The 14365-nt window shown below is 43.4% G+C and overlaps 1 protein-coding gene across 2 annotated transcripts in view; it reads right to left on the bottom strand.

The window, feature by feature from the left end:
* The window catches only part of RIN1 (Ras and Rab interactor 1), a 161910-nt gene extending 148634 nt beyond the window's left edge, over nucleotides 1-13276 (bottom strand). The window contains exon 1 of one of the 2 annotated variants that reach the window (XM_086938539.1): nucleotides 12976-13276. The gene's annotated coding sequence lies outside the window, so the exon portion shown is untranslated. The remainder of the gene's footprint in view (nucleotides 1-12975) is intronic. The other variant, XM_086938540.1, reaches the window with a different exon arrangement.
* Nucleotides 13277-14365: the final 1089 nt, after the last annotated feature.

Raw genomic sequence — 14365 nt, 5'->3', positions numbered from 1 at the left:
TATATTTGAATGTGAATTACACAAAACATTTCAATAGTTGACCATTTGCTTGTTGTAAGCTTGTTTTTCAGACCTTCCAGGATTTTGCGATTTCGCGTATGCCGCAAAACCGTCACTTTTGTAAAAATGCGGCGATTTTTACAAAAGTGCCCACGAAATCAGCACTTTTGTAAAAATGCAGCGATTTTTACATAAGTGCCCGCGAAAATGAAGGAGGTGTGGAGTGTGGCCTCATTTGCAGATTATGACTTTCTAAAAGTTCTAAGGGACATGTTCACTTGTAAAGTGAATGGCGCCAAGAAACCTAATGGTGTTAGTCGCGCCTTACAAATTTCTTTAACATAACATGGCACACAACTAGGTTTGAGTAAAGGGCTCAAGAAATCTCTCAAATTACAATAGCCTCTGATTATGAGGAGCCAATTACAGCTTTCCAGGTCTGAGTGCTCTGTATGCTATTATGGTACACACCACCTATAAATGAGTATCACTGTTAACTTGATTTAATGTTGTGTCTTCAAAAACACACAGATTCCATCTCAGAATGTGATTGTCCTGAAGTGCGGACCATGGTATATTTGGAGGACTGGGGAGATTAGAGAATGGGACACATTCAAGAGTATGAAGTCCGACTTCCGAGCATGATGGCGGAAGGGACAGAAACATGCAAAGAGGCTTAGATGAAGGCACAGCTTTAGTTAGTTTTGAGTCCGCAACCATCATCAGTCTTTTGGATCATCACTTCTGGCCACAGTCGTTGGGAAAAACAGAATGCATCAGGAAAACATTTCTGCATCTGTTGTCTTAAGCTATGGACCTAGTGTAGTTCAAAATGGCTAAGATGCCAGGCCTTCTTATCTCTAATGAGGAAGCAATGACTTTGGTTGTACAGTGTTTTATTCAGGCAGCTCATTCTGCTCTCCAGTTCCCTCCTTCACACTCCAGCTTACTTGCACTCGTATCTCTCCACCTCCCCAAAAAGTCGCTATTCATTTTATTATTGTCTACTTTTGTTTCAATCAACAGTCACCTCAAAGTGGGCTCTGCCTCTTTCACCTTGATTCTGTTGACAGAGCATTAAAGGTCCCCTTTGCTACCGCCTTCTGCAGTCTGCTCACCAGGGTGCTACAGTGTCATCCCTCTCTTGAACTACTGAATGAGGAAATTGTGCCCCACTCAAAACAATATTTGTGTTCCTGTCAGTGCACTTATTATTAAAGTGTGAAGTGCAACTTCATAATATAGCAACATTGACATGAGAAACAAGCATTGAAAATGCAATAGGTCTCGCCTTTGATTAAGTTAAAGCCATTTGCTTTGTTAATAGTATTGTATAGCAAAGCAAATGGCTTTTACTTAATAAAAGGTGAGACCTATTGGATTTTTAATGCTTGTTTGGGTTTGTGCCTGCAGCACTCCTTTGCCAGAGCCTGCTTCCCGGGCCTACTCGGCACGCGCGGGTGGAAGGCTGATTAGGACAGGTTTTCATCTTTTGTGCATTAGGCTGTGTAGTTTTACGGTTTTCTCTTAATTGCCTAGTGATTCAGTCAGTGGCGAGCAGGCCCCCTGTAATTAAACATCCTTGTGTTGCACTGCAGAAAGTGGCGCCTGGGAGCTTTCTGCAGTCTGCATAGGCCAATCACGCGGCCTGGGAAGAAGGGGGTGCAAAAGGGTGGCATGGATATACCTGCTATAATGCATCACAGTGGGGTGGGCGGCATTGACAGAGTGGTTAGTGCCCTTTTATTTATGGTGCTTTTCAGAAGTTGAAAGATCTTCTTGGAGTTTCTTGTTGCTCAAATGGGTGTAATTGATGGTATTTATGTTTCCTTCGTTTCCATTGCTTGATTTCGTTGCTTGATTTTGCAACTAAGTAAGTGTCACTCGTAGTCGTTGAAATATCACTCATAATTTCACTGAAATTATGAAAATGTCACACATAGCAATCTAAAACCTTGGCAGCTATGTGTGGGTCAGTTTGGGGAGGTTGAGGCAGGGAGTAAGTGGTGGGCCTTCATGGAAAGGTAGTCATGGTGCCCCAAATCTGTGCCAAATCCAGGCTGATATGTGGTGCATACCTCGTATTTTCACTTCGCATGACCTTCCCAGTGGCCATGGTTAAGCCGGGTCCTCATAGTCACAGGTTCAAATCCTGGTGAGTCAACTCAGCCTTTCATCTTTCTAAGGTCAATAAAATTAAACCACAGAGTTGGGTTACAATAAAAATCTGTTATTCAGCGTCAAGATGCCCTTGGGTGAACGTTTGCTTTACAAATACTTATGCTATGTTACTGGTGGAATCTCCTCAGCGTTGCATGTTACTCAACAGAGTATCTTCACCCCCCCATGGGAGGAGCCACTTTGGTGATAAACATTAAGGCTGAAACCCACCAAAGTATTTCTTCCCATGGCGGATGCTGCAACTTTGGTGGACAACCCTCCTGTGAACTGCGGGTTAATCCTTCATAAGGTGAATTTTCAACAGCTGCCTTGTCAGAGGGTGTAAATCTGCCAGCATGGGGGTTGGAAAATCCGCCAACCCGAGTCAAAAGGAGGCTGTTTGTTGTGTAATTAAAAACAAGATACAGAGTTTTACTTTCATTTCAGTAATCCCAATCCGGCCACATCCAGTAAGGCAACCATAAACTTAGCTGCCCATCTCTCCATGTAGGACAGAATAAACCTTTCTAATTCAGAAATTGCATTAAAATATATGAAAGTATGGGTTGTCTAAATGCATCAAGATATATTTTAAATATAGGCACATTGGACATGGAAGGTGAGGGGGTAACATGGCCAACTAGAGCTGGGCATCAATTCACTAAAATGCTAGGGGTAGTAGAAAGGACATTAAAGGAAATTACTTCACATCAGGGCCTAGTTCAAAGTGGAATACTCTGCGAAAACAGTTTCAATTGTTTTAATGCTGAAAATGAATGATTAGGAGTAAAATAAAGTGCTGCAAAAATGCCGCTAAATTTCCATATTTGTGCCGCTAAATTTGCTAACCCATGCCGCTTTATCCTGGGGGATCTTGTTTTTGTAGTTTTGTGAATTGTTTTAAGGTTTAAATTTTAGAATTTGCTCATGCCAGGAGTCCCCGGCTTCCAATAATGAATTAGGGGTCCCCGGATTCCACTAATGATTAAGTGGGGGAACACAGAAGTCAAAAGGTTAAGAACTGCTGGTTTAAGCGATTTATACTATACATACTACTTCTGATAGAATTCTACATTCCCTGTAAAACATGGAGAAACTGCATAATCCCAGACTGGCATATTTAAATTTTCTATATGTCTATTGCTGAGTCCAAACTTGTAAAGAGTGAGTTGTAATGGCCACTGTCAGCGTTACAGGCAGTGTGTAGGAGGCCTATTCATATTGTGTTAGTTTTATTCTGAACAATGAATTTTACTGATAAGTATGACTGAACATGCTAAACTTAGGTGGTTTTCATTGTGATTATAATATAGTCTTAAAACGAGAAAGGATTTCATCAAAGGCACGTTGCATTTTTGCGACTATTTTGCACTATTAGTCATTTAACCATAAATATTGCCAGTAGCTACGTTTTAGGTGTAATAACACCAAGAGCAACAGGTTTATGAACTCCTAATTAGCTTCAACTTGGGAAAGGGTATTTAGATTTTATTGATAAATTGGTAGGTTGGAGTTGTGGATTACTGCTATGGAGCTTAACAATCTCTTATTTTGAGGTGTATGAAGTGAATCTTGGGGGTAGTTAACTGTTAGAAAATGTTTTTTAAGATGTTATTAATTGATTGTGTTATTCGGTGATGACATTGTGTTACATTATACATTTTAATTAACTGAACAATAAAACTATCATTCATTCATATAAGGTCATAATATATGGTATTATAATTATAATAACACTTTTTTAATGTAAAAATCTCCCTTTTAAATATTGTTAACCCTCCCCCCATGTAGGCTTTGTTGCCCAAAAAGTAGGGTGCATGGTGTTTAATATTGGGACATGTAAAAAATTAATATTACCATACCATAGCCATACAGTGACAAGACTCAAACGATTTTTTTCACTGTGGAAGGCCTAGCTGTCCTATATAGAAAACCAGAGTGCAGTTAAAATACTAATACGTTTAACTCTGAAAAGTGGACAGTTAGAAAAATAACTAAATCAATAGTTTTAATACTTATTAAAAATAGAAGTCAATAATGGAGTCAGATTTCTAATAATTATTAAGAAAAACTTAATTTTTAGAAAGTTTTTTTTTCCTGCCTGAAGTTTCTGAAGGCTACTTTGCATTAACTCTTCAGCAACTAAAGGATTTTGCTGAGCTTAGAATAGGTGTGAACAAGATGTGAAATGCCTTCCAGGAACAATCAATCAGCTGACCTGAATGGGTACAGATGCCTCTGACCTCCACAGACTTTTTGTAGTGGGGGCTGTGGGCATCCTATGACATCATACTGTCAAATACTGTTTGACAGGTCTGTTGAGCCACATGTAACACTTGGGGCACACTACAAATGGAGCTAACAGGTTGCCAAGACAATTCTTGTGGCGCCCTTGACTGGTTGCTGAAGGTCCCTCCTTTTGTCTAACCAGAGTTGCATCTATGTCTTTGTTGCGGATACAGTGCATGCCTTAAAATTAATTGTTTTGTTAGATGTGGGAGGACATTGGTGATTTCCCTATGGCACTCCCAAACACCCTCCAGCCCTCAGGGCCCAAGTTCAGTTTGGCCTAAAACTTTCCCCATTTTGAACATGTCCTGCCACATGCAATTTGGGGTCTGGTTGCTGTAAGGCAAACAGGAACTTCTTAAAAAGTGGGTAGGGTTGGCCCTAGGAGCCTTTAAACAACCATTGATTAGGGAGCGCTCAGAAGACATCCCCACCCACAAGCTGGAGCCGGGGATAAATGTGGCATCTCTGAACATCAACTTCAGAACACTTTCTGGACACAGAGAAGATCCGAAAAGGACTGAATCTGCTTTCTTGGTTTTGAGAGGAGCCATTAATAACTGGATCAGTTCCCTCTTTTACCCTGGAAAAGGAATCGGACTCCAAGGGTCAATTGGCTGACCTTCTTTGTCTATAGGGAGGCAACACGATGCAAAAGGCCTTTTCTCTGAAGTGCCAAACTGAGTAGTGGCAACTAAACTTGAACAATACATTGCTGATGGCCTCTGCCTGATAACATGAGAGTCTTTATGTGATCTCCCCTGAGATCCAGGGGGATTTAGAAGTGTACTCCTGACTTAAAACATTGTCAGAAGGTACCATCTTACACTGGAACGAACTTGGTTGGTGTATCTGAAAAGTGCTCCATCACAGTCATCCTGAAATTGCACCTAAATCCTAGATTACCACGACCCTAGACTATAATTGGCGCCTAGTGCTTTTTGTCAGTATTTGTCAGTACTTAAAACTTAAAAAACTAATATCTCTGGTTCTCCTTCTGGGATTTTTGTCATTCATTTTGTTTATCCACTTTTACTCTATTTTTCAAAAGGGAACCACCACAATCCTACACACGACTGAGATAGTGGCAAAACAACATTCTGTCTTATGGATAGTAATATGATACAACAAAATAAGGATTAAGGTAATCCTCCTCAAGTATTGTTGTTGTATTTTACTTTCAAACTTATTCAGACATGAATGTACGAATTCACAAATTAACAAATCAATACCCGAATAGAGCACAGAATTCAATTGTTGAATGAGCTTTGAAAATGATTTTCTCTGTTTTTCTGTGTTTGTCTGTTTGTATTAGGATATATAGGATGGAGGCACATGGGAGTGTGAGAGTTTGGGTAAGAATGAATAGTGCTGACACAGTGGATTGTATTAACTATCAATACGTTTTACACCCTATTTGAAAAAAGGCTGCTACCTCTTAACAACACCTTTTAAAAAATGATGGTTCAAAGAATGTGTAGATACACGGATATAGATTATATTTTCCTGTAATGACCTATAGCACGCAAAATATAAACATGCTGCCTAAATATCCTTTTTCTGTTGATCCCTGTTAATTTTAGAAAAACACATCATAAGAAGGTAAATCCAGTTCCCTTTTTAAATGTTCAAACTGCAGCTGTAATTTTTTACACTCTCAGCTGGCTCTGGGAGGAAGCATGTTGCATTATGACATCACAACTCAATTGTAATAACCTATTACACTTGAAATCTAAATCATTTTGTAATTATAGCAGGATACAGGCAGCCCAACTTGACAACAGTAAGGAAATTAGAAATGGGATTTTATACAGGGACTGCAAGCTTTCATGTATTATTCATCAATAAACACCCGCTTGAGTGTTTTAATACAGTGTGAATTGAGTATTATCTGCCACTATGCTTGAGATTCATGTATTATCAAAATTCTTGTTAAATCAATGTACCAGGTACTTTCCTACCTTTTCATCAACATGGTAATATAGCGAGGACTCATGGATTTTTTCGGCTCTCAATAGGTCATATTCAGCTGTAGCAAATTGCGCTATGCCATCTCATTATTTTAATTCTGAGTCCATCCTCATTCCCCCCCTGATTTGTCAAATTTGACTCGACTTCTTGTATTCCATTCTCATGCCCTGCCGGCAAATAATGTTAGTTGTTTTTTGTAATCCGCACTTTTTTTTATAATTTATCATATTTGTGGAGATTGCGGGCCAATTGCAAAAGTGTAATGTAGTTCTCTACCTCGGTGAATGCTTTCAACCAAATCTTCAATGTTTAAAAGAAGGCTTCCTGCTGAAATTGCTCCATCACCTGGGATAGATGTGAACCATCCTCCAAACAAAAGTCACTTCTGCTGGATTACCTTGAGGGAACTCCCATTTATGTACCTTCAACTGGGAAGAGTGACACTGCTGAAGTTTCAAAAAGTTTCTCTGTGATTAGCAAGGAGACTCAAAATATAGGGGCATAATTTACTACAATTTCTCTTGCTCATAGACAGCAAAATCCTTTACGGTATTATAAAGAAAGGATGCATGAAACTTTTGTGAAAGCGAAGTATCATCTCCAGTATACTGTGCTCTCAACTCCGCACCACTTTCATTTAGGGTCCATTAAAAGTTCTGTCGATTCCAAGGAAGTCTGACTTGTGTGGCCTGTAGGAACACTGCAGGTCTGCTGCATTTCCCCAGTGTACTAGAACCATAGACACCTCTTAGTTAGAGTTTACATATACTGAAAGACTCAGTTCACCGCCATAACTAGGACATATAGGACAAGGAATAAAGATACCAAACAACTTTCACAAAAATGGTACCAGAAAGTCTGGCACCAAGTTACGATTTCCATGTATTTGTGAAAATATTGCAATGGAAACAACAATGGTTACTTTTTCCACTCTACATTCAACAGCCATAGGAAATTTTCCACAAGGCAATGATACATTTTCTCTTAACTGGGCATGATTATTATTTATATTTCATTTAGTATTTACTTTTAGTTTGTTACAATGTATAGATTTTTATTAGGTACGATTTTTCAGAAAGCAGTCTGTTTGAAAAATTGCATCATGACAAGTTATTTCATTCATTTTCGTCAGGTAGTTTAGTGTCTTTTTTAAACACACTGCTTTGCATTTTCATTATCAACGTGTGGTTGAAATCAAAAGCTTTCCATGAAAGTAATGTTCGGTAAAAACTTTAAGCCTGGTTTTGAAGGTTATTGTATATAGATTAACCATTTAGCATACTTCTGTCATCGAGCTTGGGCACCTCATCTGTCATAACAAGTCACTTATCACAACACCAGTAGTTTTGTAAAGTCTGCCCTTTTATACAATCCGTTGCTTTCCATCATTGGATTTTTGGACAAGACTCTTGCAAAAATGCCAGTTCCTGACCTTTCAACCCTGTTAATGAAGCGTTCACCCGTTTGAGATTCACGCGGCTTCGATACTGCTGCCATCTTGGATCGGGCCCAGACCCCTCCAAACTCAACAGCTTCTGCTGCTCGCCGGCAGCTGTCATCTACTTACCTGTGTTTCTAATTTAGTGTGTCATAGACTGTCGTAATTTGAATAATCATGCCATCCCAAACGCCTCCAAGTCCAAGAGCGATTGTTCCTCGCCCACCACCATCTGCACAGCAGGTTTTACTGCTCGCTGTGTTTTTAAACTCACTCACATGATATGCATTCGTGTGCTTGGACACGAAAGCTTCCAAGGCCACCAGCTTCTTTCTGTCACTCGCCCACGGCAGCAAGTTACAGTACTTTGCCATCTTACATGAATTCACACTGCATACTTCCTCCGTCTGTCGTTTGCATGCACGGGGTTAAAAGAATGCATCGCCTTAGGCAGAACGCGTGGGCGCCCTCCTGTACCCAGGGTGTGCCCGCCAGAACCCTGACGAAGAGTGCGCTGCGCTGGATGAAGTCAGACCTCTCCGACCGCAGCTGAGGGAGAGTTTCCGAAGCAGGCAGGGCTTGAGTCAGCCGGCCAAGAGGAAGAGCCAAGGCAATGAGTGTGTTGGGCCGCCCCTGCCACCCTCAGCCACATGGCACGCCGGCAGGGGCCAGGGCTGTGTGCCTGCCAAGCGGAGGCGTAGCTTCCATCGATGCACCAGGTGCAGTGGCACCGGGACCCAGAGGCCCGAGGGATCCACTCGTCACCCACCGTCAAGAATAGTGGCAAACACTGGTATCATTTCGAAAGTGTAAAGCGAGCGTATAATAATGCAACAAGTGCGCCTACGCACTAGAAGGCTCGGATTGTTCTTCTGTGCGCCGAGGGGGTTAATTTCCGCACAGTGTGGCGTGGGGGGGGGGGGGGGGGTAGCTTAAAACGAGGCACGTGACGTGTCCCACACGCACTTGCATGTTCTAAGGCGTTGATGTGCCTCAGTGAGGAGGACGCTTCCTAGCGCTTGCCTGTCATGATGATGCCTCAGTCGACCAGGTGGTCCTCGTTATGAGACCAGCCAGTGTGATAAGTAACCTGTCGTTCCTCTCCAGCAGACTTTTGAATGCATTAGGACAGCCTACAGTGAGAGTTGAGTCCCTGGTCGCCTATGGACTCGTCTGTGACATTGGGCGATCCACTGTTGCTTCACCCCGCTATTTCCATGAATTATGGCGTAACTTGTGTCGTAGTTGTACACTGCTCCACTAGTCCCCGAATACCTCGAGCGTTCGGAAATAAATACTTGTTGAAAACAGACATGTCTGTCTCCTACTAAAGACTGCCTATGTCACTGCTGCACTGACTAGTAAACGGCATCGGTAGCCAAATACCCCTCTCTGGCCAAATACCCCTCACTGGCCATTGGGTGCCGCTGTTGTCCTAAATAGTAAAACAAATCAGTAGACCTGTCCAAGCAGCAGGATGGATGAGCCTTGCACATTCCGACTGAGTCCGCGGAGGCTTCTCCTGGGCGATGGTCTGGCTGATAGTGAGCCTCTGGCCCGGGAGCCAGGGCAGCAGCACGTATACATGACGCCAAGCCAGCTCCTTGCTGTTACTCTTTTGAGATTGGCAAATCAGCAGATTCATAGAAAAAAGGCGCGCAGAGCACCACAATGGCCACAGCAGGAGCCAGGGCCGACTTTAGGGGGTGCGACTGGTGCGGAAGCACTGGGCCCTGACCTGGGGAGGGGGCCCTAACCTCAAGGGAGGGGACGACATGGTGTTTAGCAATAACGTAGGATTTAAAAACATCTTCTGCAGAGTTCCTTGTGCATCCAGCTTTTCAGGCAGCAATAAAAGTATCTAGATAACTCTTGCATTAATGTTCCTGGTAGAAAGATAGATCAGAGTTTTGTTTAGTGACATAAAGTAAGTGGTATAAAGTAACGTGCAAAGAACACGTACTGTGCTGATCACAAATCGGTATTTTGTATGGTTAGGTGAGTGGATTACTGTTTTTGTCACAGAGACCCTTTTGTTACTGCAGCAGCACATAACATACATTCCTAATATAGAACAGTGACTGTTAAGAACTTTCATCAACGAGCTGCATGCAAATTGCATAAAATAGTTTTTTTAAACCCTGCCACAAAGAAAATGGCAGCAAGGAGTAACGTGGCAGTAAATCTATTCTGCTTAATTGATTGCAATGTCAGCATTTTAAAATATCTAATGGGGTTAAGGCAACTGCTGCAGAGATCTTTATGTGCTTAATGAATCTCAAGGAATATTAATAATGGTGAAATTTGCTGGAGAGGTTTGTGTTTTGTCTGTTTTTAATGAAAGCAGCAGTGGCGTAACACAGGTCCCCCCCCATCCCCCCCCGTGCGGGGGTGGCCCAAGCTGCAGGGGGCCCCCTCAGTACAGTACTAAGGTCTGAGAGCTCTGGATTAAATCCGGAGTGGGGGACCCCCCATATACCTTGCAGGGGGCCCCATCAACTTTTGTTACACCACTGGAAAGTAGCATAGAAGGTTAAGATGTCTACTGCAAAGCAGATATGTAACATGCAGATGATAGATTTTTATTGTATGTAAATGGGTAAGGGGCTTACTGATTTTAATACAGAGATCATTTTGTTAGTTGCATTTCATAAATTGTAATCCTAATATAGCACAGTAAAAGCTACCAAGGACACGTGGCTCCTACATTTTGTAACCCTCACTGTGGTATTTAAAACATCCTGTACATTGATTTTAACACATAGGATTTTATGTCAATATACAATTGTGTACTATTGATGTAAAGCACTCTGACACCCTGCAGTGGGATTAGGAGCGCTATAAAAGAAATAAAACAAAATTGTGGAATTTAAATTGTTATTGATGTAAATACTGGGTCAGACCAGCACATCTGACATTCTAGCAGGGCATGCATAACTCTTATATACAGAAACTGACCAAAGTCAAAAGCATGCCTCACTTGAGTACCTGTGAAGTGATAAACGGTGTACCTTTGTTTCCCCTTGATTATATTTAGGTGTGAAGCTCCTGATAGCTCCCTGTCAGGATACGCCAACAGAATGAGACCTTATGGCCCTTAACTTTGGCCTTTGTTATGGACCCCGCTAGAATTTGATAAATCCCCTCTCCACCTGCACGTTGCTGCTCTCAACGAAAGCAGACAACGTGCAGGCGCTGCTGAATGTGTCCCAGTGGCTGAAGATTACACCATGCAAAGTTTAGCATATTTCTATGGTGCCCAACCTCTTGGCAGGATAGACAGTGTCCACCGTGTGAAAAAAGTGGATAGACGCTGTCTACTCGAGCGTAACCTCAACGTGCGCCCTTCAAATAGCGCATTTAACTTCAGGCTAACATGCACCCAAGTAGTGACTACGACCAGGGCACTAAGACTGTAAGAGAGCACAACTGATACATCCTTTTATAAACCGAAAACACTTCTAAGTATGCAATGTCAGTCCTCACTGGAATGGCATATTGTACAACCATGAGGAGACAAAACTGCAGGTATCGCCCACTAGACGAAGCAGCACCACAGAAGACAACTTGAATTCACATTTTAAGGGATATCTTATGCGGCTAGTGGGAGACAAGCACTGCAGGCTTCACCTACAAGGCAAAGCTCAATGACTAGGAAAACAACAACTAACACAACACACACCGCAGGAGAAGTAGGGGTCAACCACAGTAAACCTACAGGAGGAAAACACATCTATAGTAGAAGACAACAGCAACCCATGTGCGCAGAACAACACAATTCCCTTTGGAGCCAAGTGGCTACCGCCTTGAAATGGAATCACTACATCCGAGTAGAAGGAAACAACGACCTGTGAGAGGAAGACAACATAAGTTCTCATTGTAAGGGCAACATTGTTTCACTAGTGGAGACAACAACCAGAGCATTCCCTTATAGGTCAAATCATTGCTAGTGAGACAGAGTCGTACTGCGTACTGGGATAAAAAAATCGTCCCAGGCACCAAAATAAAAATGGTCTCCATTAGCGAACCAGACAGCGAAAAAGTGGCCAGTTTTGAACTTGTAAAGACATGTTGTATAGTATTTTGCATGGTATGGGGAAAGGCATGCATGTGTGATTGCTGTTGACAATGTTTGCAGTAATATCAGGTAAATCAACAGTAAATACCGGCCCACCTGGCCACAAAACAGGCCCATAACTGTTAAAAAACGGCCCACACATTTACCTGTCAGACCAGCCCATCAGGCACTGCCTGACAGCCCTATAGGGAAAGACTATCCCCACAGACACCACAATAAAAGATATGAGGGTCAACCACTATGGTCCTGAATGACAGCAAAAACCCAAAGCCCTAGGAGGAGACAACCGTAGGGCACCACATCACTAGAAGGAGGTGCTACTTACTACGACTCTCTCCTACAGGAGTAAACAACACCACGAGGAGGAGAGAATCGCTGCCACTCTCGCCTATAGGGGAACACTACTTCTGTAGGAGGAGACACCCAGTGCAGTCTCACCTGCACAGCGGTCGCTGAAGAGATGGGGGTCACATAATAAGAAAGCAGTCAGGAATCACTGTCATCACAAGCCACATTAAGTGCTGGTGCAGTACAAGACACAGCTGCAGGAGACAACAGCAGTCACCCTGGAGGGGATCTCTTCACTTTCCCTGCCGCTCGCAGCTGTTGAAAGGATACTTCCGCATGTAGTGACGTGAGTCTGAGACTCCGTTTACCACAGCATTTCATTTCTCCCGTGGCTCCTCGAGACCCTACCAGGCCACCGCTCACCTGCGCCGGACTTCACCCTCTCACATATGACGAATGTTATGAAAGAGCCTCTGTTAAGAAGGAGAAATCTACAAGGAAGTGCCCAATCCACACATATTCAGCACACAGCGCAAACCCCAGACGCTTCAATCGCCGACTTTCCTTTAGACAACCGGTTCACTCATACTTCTGAAAGGGTGAGTCAACCCCCTTCTGGGCTGATTCGAACCTGAGACCTGCACCATGGTGCGAACACATCTGGTACCAAGTGTTCAACCCACTGAGCTAACTGACTCGCATCGAGTGATGTGAAAAATATAAACAAAACTAACAGAGAACAAAGACTCACCTCACTAAGGAAACCCGTCGCCCTCGGTGTTGGTCCACCTGAAAACCTCTTCAGGATACAGAGTTTTGCCCGGATCCTTTCCTCGCGCTTCAAAGGTAACAGCCCCGCCACGGTTCCCTCGCGGCTGCCTCGAGCCAGCTCCTCGCGCGTTGCCTCGCGCCAGCTCCGGGGTCGCGCGGTGGCTGCGCGCGCCGCGGCGGATTCCTTAGCACCGCCGCCGGGCCCTTCAGCCCGTCTGGGAACAATTCCAAACTCACCTCACTCACCGAGGAAGCAAAAGGAGAAAAAAACACACGCTGTCAGCAGGCGGAGTCCACTTCAGACGTCAAGAAGGAAAAGGTGGGCGGGAGGGGGAAGGAAGTTCGACAACCTGTGGCGTTTTCATCCTGCCTGGACGTGACCGTGTGCGCGGAGGAGCACGGGCTCGGCTGCAGGCTCTGGTGAAAAACTGCTACCAGTCCCAAAAAGTTAAAAGACAGTGCCGGTCTGTTTTCAAGATCAGAAATATTGTAGTAGTCTTGAGCAAAGGTCTGAAAAAGCGTTGCGTTGGGTAGCGCGAGCCCCTTGATTTGTAAAAAAGTGGTTAATGGTATTGGAAGAGCACACACTACTCTAGTGTTTCAGTTTAAGTAGTACTACGGTTAGGCAGAGTAGCGCGAGCTGGCCCTGCATGGGAACCTAGCGCCTCATTAAAACAGACACACACACCTGGCAAAAGGTAAATAGTGTGACTGCCATTCGAAATCAGGGGCGTAAAGCAGGTCCCTGACGCACAGTTCAATACTCCAGGGCGCACCAAACCTGCTAATGCCACCATTCAGCACAAGACAAATCTGTGAGCGCTCTGCTACCTTCGGGTCTTGTTAGCGCTATAGAAAACTTCTAAATAAATAAATAAATCAAGCAAACCTGACTCTCCCTAGGAGAAGTGTGTTCAACCATCCATCCATACATCAATATATTCATGTAGCCATCCTTTCACTCTTCTCATCTGTCCATTCTCATCCTCTATCCTTATAGAGCCTATCACTCTCCATCCAACCTTTCACCCTTCCATCGATCCTTCTTTCACCCTTCTATCGATGCTTCCTTTCAACCTTCCATCGATCCATACTTTCACCCTTTCATCGATCCTTCCTTTCACCCTTCCAACGATCCTTCCTTTTACCCTTCCATCGATCCTTCCTTTCACCCTTCCATCGATCCTTCCTTTCACCTTGATCCATCCTTTCACCCTTCCAACAATCCTTACTTTCACCCTTCCATTGATCCATCCTTTCACCCTTCCATTGATCCATCCTTTCACCCTTCCATTGATCCTTCCTTTCTCCTTCCATCGATCCTCCTTTCACCCTTCCATCAAGCCTTTCTTTCACCCTTCCATCTATCC

Source organism: Lissotriton vulgaris, chromosome 9 (genome assembly GCF_964263255.1).
Source record: "Lissotriton vulgaris chromosome 9, aLisVul1.2, whole genome shotgun sequence".
NCBI lineage: Eukaryota > Metazoa > Chordata > Amphibia > Caudata > Salamandridae > Lissotriton > Lissotriton vulgaris.
The sequence above is the reverse complement of the archived record's forward strand: the minus strand, read 5'-3'. Positions and strand labels throughout refer to the sequence as shown.